Here is a 6000-nt window from a genome sequence, read left to right as displayed (position 1 = left end):
AATAGTTAAGAAACATTTGCCACAGTCAGTACCACGGATGGGTGGCCACTTGAGAATACTGTGTGCGGTTGCATTTTTATTTAAAATATATGGTATAATAAATAAGTATATATTTAAATTGATTACTTCATTGAAAATTTTAATAATATACTTTAATATTAATGATATTTATGAAAAATATATATTTGTAAAAATTTTCATTTATTACTGGCAACAGCCATACCACGTTGAAAACACCGGTTCTCGTCCGATCACCGAAGTTAAGCAACATTGGGCACAGTCAGTACTTGGATGGGTGACCGCTTGGGAACACTGTGTGCGGTTGCCTTTTTATATTAAAAATATAAATTATTTTTCTTCTTTTCTTTTTTTTTACACACCATATATAAATATATGTTATTTAGAAATGTAAACCTTTTATATTATTCGTCAACAAATAAATATTATTTTTTGTATAAAATTTTATTGCATTTATAACTCATATCATGGTTACTTTAAAGCGAGAAGTTTTTTTAATATTTCAAATGAATATAAAATAATATAAATTTTATGAAATTTATTTATTTTTAGAAATAGCAATCGCTTATAATTATAACAAAATTTTAATAATGTTTAATTTTATTTCAATAATTTATATATATATATATATATATATTTTTTAATAAAAATAATATACTCTTATTTAATAATATATGTTGGTCCTATATATAGGACCGAAAATATTTCTTATTTGTTTTTTTTTTTTTTAAATTGTCATTTAAAACGCTTATGCACGTTCTCCACGAATACGTCTTGCCAATTGTATATCCTTAGGCATAATTGTAACACGCTTTGCATGAATTGCGCATAAATTGGTATCTTCAAATAAACCTACTAAATAGGCTTCACTAGCTTCTTGTAATGCCATAACAGCTGAACTTTGGAAACGTAAATCGGTTTTAAAATCTTGTGCAATTTCACGTACTAAACGTTGGAATGGTAATTTACGAATTAACAATTCAGTACTTTTTTGATAACGACGAATTTCTCGTAAAGCTACTGTACCAGGACGATATCTGTGTGGTTTTTTTACTCCACCAGTTGCTGGTGCACTTTTACGTGCAGCTTTCGTTGCTAATTGTTTTCTTGGTGCTTTACCACCAGTTGATTTACGTGCAGTTTGCTTGGTTCTAGCCATTTTCAAATAATAATGTTTTTACAAAAAAACACACAATTTTAAAAATTATATTCGACAATTTGATACTACAAAGTCAAATGTTTAAATGCGAAATAAATGTGTTGTATTTATATTTATATGAAATTTCAAAATTTTTGTTGTCATATCCTATTGGATAGCTATCAGAGTATGGACTAATCAAATTGTATAGGCGTGGCTTAAAAAATCTTTAATGCTTTATATAAAAAGGCACAATTGTACCGGCGCTCACATACATTACAATACTTGTGAGGTTAACACACGTGTTATCCGTTCGTTAAAATATTGTAAATAATTTTTTATTAAAATGACTGGCAGAGGAAAAGGTGGAAAGGGTCTTGGAAAAGGGGGTGCAAAACGTCATAGAAAAGTTTTGCGTGATAATATCCAAGGTATTACAAAACCTGCAATTCGTCGTTTAGCACGACGAGGTGGAGTAAAACGTATCTCTGGTTTAATTTATGAAGAAACACGTGGTGTACTTAAAGTATTCCTTGAAAATGTTATTCGGGATGCTGTTACATATACTGAACACGCAAAACGTAAAACAGTTACAGCTATGGATGTTGTATATGCATTAAAACGACAAGGTCGTACTTTGTATGGTTTTGGAGGTTAAGAAAATATAATAATTTACTTAAAATATTTAGTAAATTTATTAAAGAATATTTAATACATCCGATAAATTTAAACAGGCTTTCCTTTTTGGGAAGCCACTAATTTTATTTATATAAGAGTAAATAAATTTGTTAATAAATATAACATATTATATAATTTGTTTACAACAAATTATTTTGTTTATAACATACATTACCAAATATTTTTATTTATTTTTTTTTTTTTTATTGTAATATATCTGCAATAATAAATTATAATTTGTATATTATCTATTTTATTTTACAATAACTTATTGAATTTTTGAAAAAATTTTATTATAAATTAATATACTATTATATTTTTTATATATACAAGTTAAGAGTAACAAGTATCGATAGGAGATTATCGAATTTATAACTAATAAAACATTTCGCCTTAATCAAAGAAAATAAAGATTTTGCTATACCATTTTTTATACTTTCAATAAATAATTTATTATTAAATTTTTATTATTTCATTTATTTTTTAAAATTATTAAAAATATTTTTCTAATAATTATAAGCGTACATAAACAAGTAGTAAATGTAAAATGAAAATAATAAAGGTAATGTAATGCATTTGCATTACATTGATTTACGATATATATTCCGCGATATCCTTTATTATATTTAAAATTAATAATATTGATATACTAATAATAGATATATTCAAGCTATTAATATATAAAATTTTATATTAAATATGATATTAATAATTGTTTATTTTATTTTTTTGTATATATAAAAATAATTTACTCTTATTTAAAAAATTTGATGGCTCTCTTAAAAAGAGAGCCGTTTTTATATGTTGATGTATTTTTATGTTATCAATTAAATAATATTTTCGATTTATTTATTTTGAACTTGTATATTTTGTAACAGCTTTAGTACCTTCACTAACAGCGTGCTTTGCCAATTCACCAGGTAATAATAATCGAACTGCGGTTTGAATTTCCCGACTTGTGATTGTTGAACGTTTATTATAATGTGCTAAACGTGATGCTTCAGCAGCAATACGTTCAAAAATATCATTAACAAAACTGTTCATGATACTCATAGCTTTACTAGAGATACCAGTATCAGGATGCACTTGTTTTAATACTTTGTAAATGTAAATTGCATATGATTCCTTGCGCTTCCTCTTCTTTTTCTTATCACTCTTTGATATATTTTTTTGAGCTTTGCCAGCTTTTTTTGCTGCTTTTCCACTTGTTTTTGGTGGCATTGTTACAAACAATTAATATACACAGATAGTTACAGAACACCAGTCAGTATATGTATGAGCGTGTCGTGTATACAACTAGCGTATTATATACGCGAAGATGGATATAACAATAAAAATGAATACTACTCTCTGATTGGCTAAAAATAATACTATAAGGTGATTGGTTTATTTTTAAAGTTTTATATTTTATAAATATTATAAATTAAAATACCCAAATAACATTTTAAACATTTATGTTACAATCCCCGTAACGTACACATCTGTGTGATTATATTTACAAAAAAAAATATTAATTAAATAAATTTATTCGCTATGTCTGGACGAGGTAAAGGTGGTAAAGTAAAGGGAAAGGCAAAGTCAAGATCAAGCCGAGCAGGATTACAATTTCCTGTTGGAAGAATTCACAGATTATTACGAAAAGGAAATTATGCTGAACGAGTAGGTGCTGGTGCCCCAGTATATTTGGCTGCTGTTATGGAATATTTGGCTGCAGAAGTTCTCGAGTTAGCTGGTAATGCTGCCCGTGATAACAAAAAAACACGTATCATTCCACGTCATTTACAATTGGCAATTCGTAATGATGAAGAATTAAATAAATTATTATCTGGTGTAACAATTGCTCAAGGTGGTGTATTACCAAACATTCAAGCAGTGTTATTACCAAAGAAAACTGAAAAGAAAGCATAAATTAAAAACATTGCATTAATTTTTATAATAATAATACATCGATCATAGGCCTTTTAATAAAAGGCCACAAATTTATTTAAAATAAGAGTAAAAATTATTTTTATAAATAATATATTATAATATTTTTTTAAAGAATCAATTTAAATAATTATAAATTAATGATTCTTTTTTTTTTTTTTTTTTTTTATATGTTATTATGGAAATAATTCATCATATTATGATGACATTTAGGTAACATATTATAAGAATATTCATAAAATATTATCAAAATAATATTGTATTATGATGATATTTAGACAAAATATTATAAGAATATACACAAAATATTATCAAAATAATATCATTAGATAACAAAACTGTTCATGATACTCATACCTTTACTAGAGATAAAAGTATCAGGATGCACTTGTATTAATACATATTATCACAACATCACAAAATATTTTTTAAAAGGAAAAATTTTTTTAAAATTATTATAAAATTTGATTGAATTAAATTTCAATTTATTTTTTTAATAATTAAAAAAAAAAAAAAAACAAAGCATATAAACTTTCTATTGAAAATGTTATTTTAAACTAGATGGCCAAGTGAACTTCGTTACACAAACAATATATGACGTATTCGTTATTTAAATAATCAGTATCCTTTGATATTATATCAATACGTTACTCTCTTCTTTTGATACATATTAATAAAATTTCAATTTATAAGATTTTATGTCAATTATATAAATAATATTATAAATTTTCTAAATACATAAGTTAAGTAACAAAAAATTTGAATAACAAGATAAATTTATATATTATGTTTTAATACTCGATACTATAATATATCGCATCCGTTACCAATTATTCGGTATCCTTTGATTTATACACAGAATGAACTAAAAATATATATCAAATTTATTTTATTTATTTATATATTTAATATTATTATTATTATTTTATATTACAAAGTTTCTTAACGAAGCTTACAATGATTTCTCATATCGTACTTAACAAAATTATTTAGATCATATAAAATTTAAATTGTTAAAAAATTTGTATATTTATTATTATTATTATTTATTTTTATTAAAATTACATAACATAAAATTAATAATATTTTAATAATTATATAAATTAATTCTTATTTAAAATAATCTTATATTAATCTCAACAAATACTCTAATAATATATTTTGTCATAAATTTTTTTATATTTAAAATAAATATTATAATATATAAATACTTATATCAGTATAAAATTTCTTTATATAATTATGAAAAAATTAATTTAATAGTTAATTATTGATATTAATGCATAAATAAAAGTATTTTCTAATGAAATATATTTTGTCAATGTTCGATTAACACATTTCATAATAATACGTTTTCATTATTGACAAAAAAAGTTTTTCTAAAAATGAAATCTTATACTATAATATATATATTTATATATTAAATTTTTTAATTATTTATATACTAATAATTTATAATAAATCGATATTAAATAAAAAATAAAAATATATACTTTTTAAGTTTACCTTAAAAATATTATTGTTTTGTATGATTGAAATAATTAATATTAAACTATGTTTATTAATAATTGTTAAGAAAAAAATTAAATATATTTTAATTTATAAAATAAATATTATTATTAAATTTATAATTTATTATTTTATATATTATAGAAATTGAAAAAATAAATCATGTTTACTACGACAGTAAATTAGAAATACTATTTAATTTTTATGTGTTTTCTACATGGTACTTTGACTTACATAGGGACTTATATTATTGTGAATAATGATATAATTGAAAACCTTTATTTTTTATTTGATAGAATTATTATATTTTATCATTTAAATATTTATAATAAATACATTATTTTTATAAAGTAAAAAAATATGGCCGAAGAAAATTCTACAGCTGTTGCAGCAACTGCGGTTACTGCTGCTTCTACAACACCAACAAAAAAAGCAACAGCTTCTGGTGCTAAACGTACAAAACAACCTTCAAAACCAACACATCCACGTACATCAGAAATGGTTGTTAACGCAATTAAAAATTTAAAAGAACGTGGTGGTTCATCATTACAAGCAATTAAAAAATATTTAGCTGCAAATTATAAAGTGGATTCTGATAAAATTTCACCATTTATTAAAAAATATTTAAAAGCTGCTGTAACTGAGGGAGCCTTGGTACAAACTAAAGGTAAAGGTGCATCTGGTTCATTCAAATTGGCTGCTTCCGCTTCATCTAATTCTTCAGCTAAATC

The 6000-nt window shown here is 23.4% G+C and overlaps 1 non-coding gene across 1 annotated transcript; it reads left to right on the top strand.

Moving 5' to 3' along the window:
* The first annotated feature begins 209 nt into the window (after positions 1-209).
* On the top strand, positions 210-328 carry LOC123304436. The gene has a single exon (XR_006536458.1). It is a non-coding gene; the product is annotated as a 5S ribosomal RNA (ribosomal RNA).
* Positions 329-6000: the final 5672 nt, after the last annotated feature.

Source organism: Chrysoperla carnea (genome assembly GCF_905475395.1).
Source record: "Chrysoperla carnea chromosome X unlocalized genomic scaffold, inChrCarn1.1 SUPER_X_unloc_51, whole genome shotgun sequence".
Classification (NCBI taxonomy): domain Eukaryota; kingdom Metazoa; phylum Arthropoda; class Insecta; order Neuroptera; family Chrysopidae; genus Chrysoperla; species Chrysoperla carnea.
The sequence above is the reverse complement of the archived record's forward strand: the minus strand, read 5'-3'. Positions and strand labels throughout refer to the sequence as shown.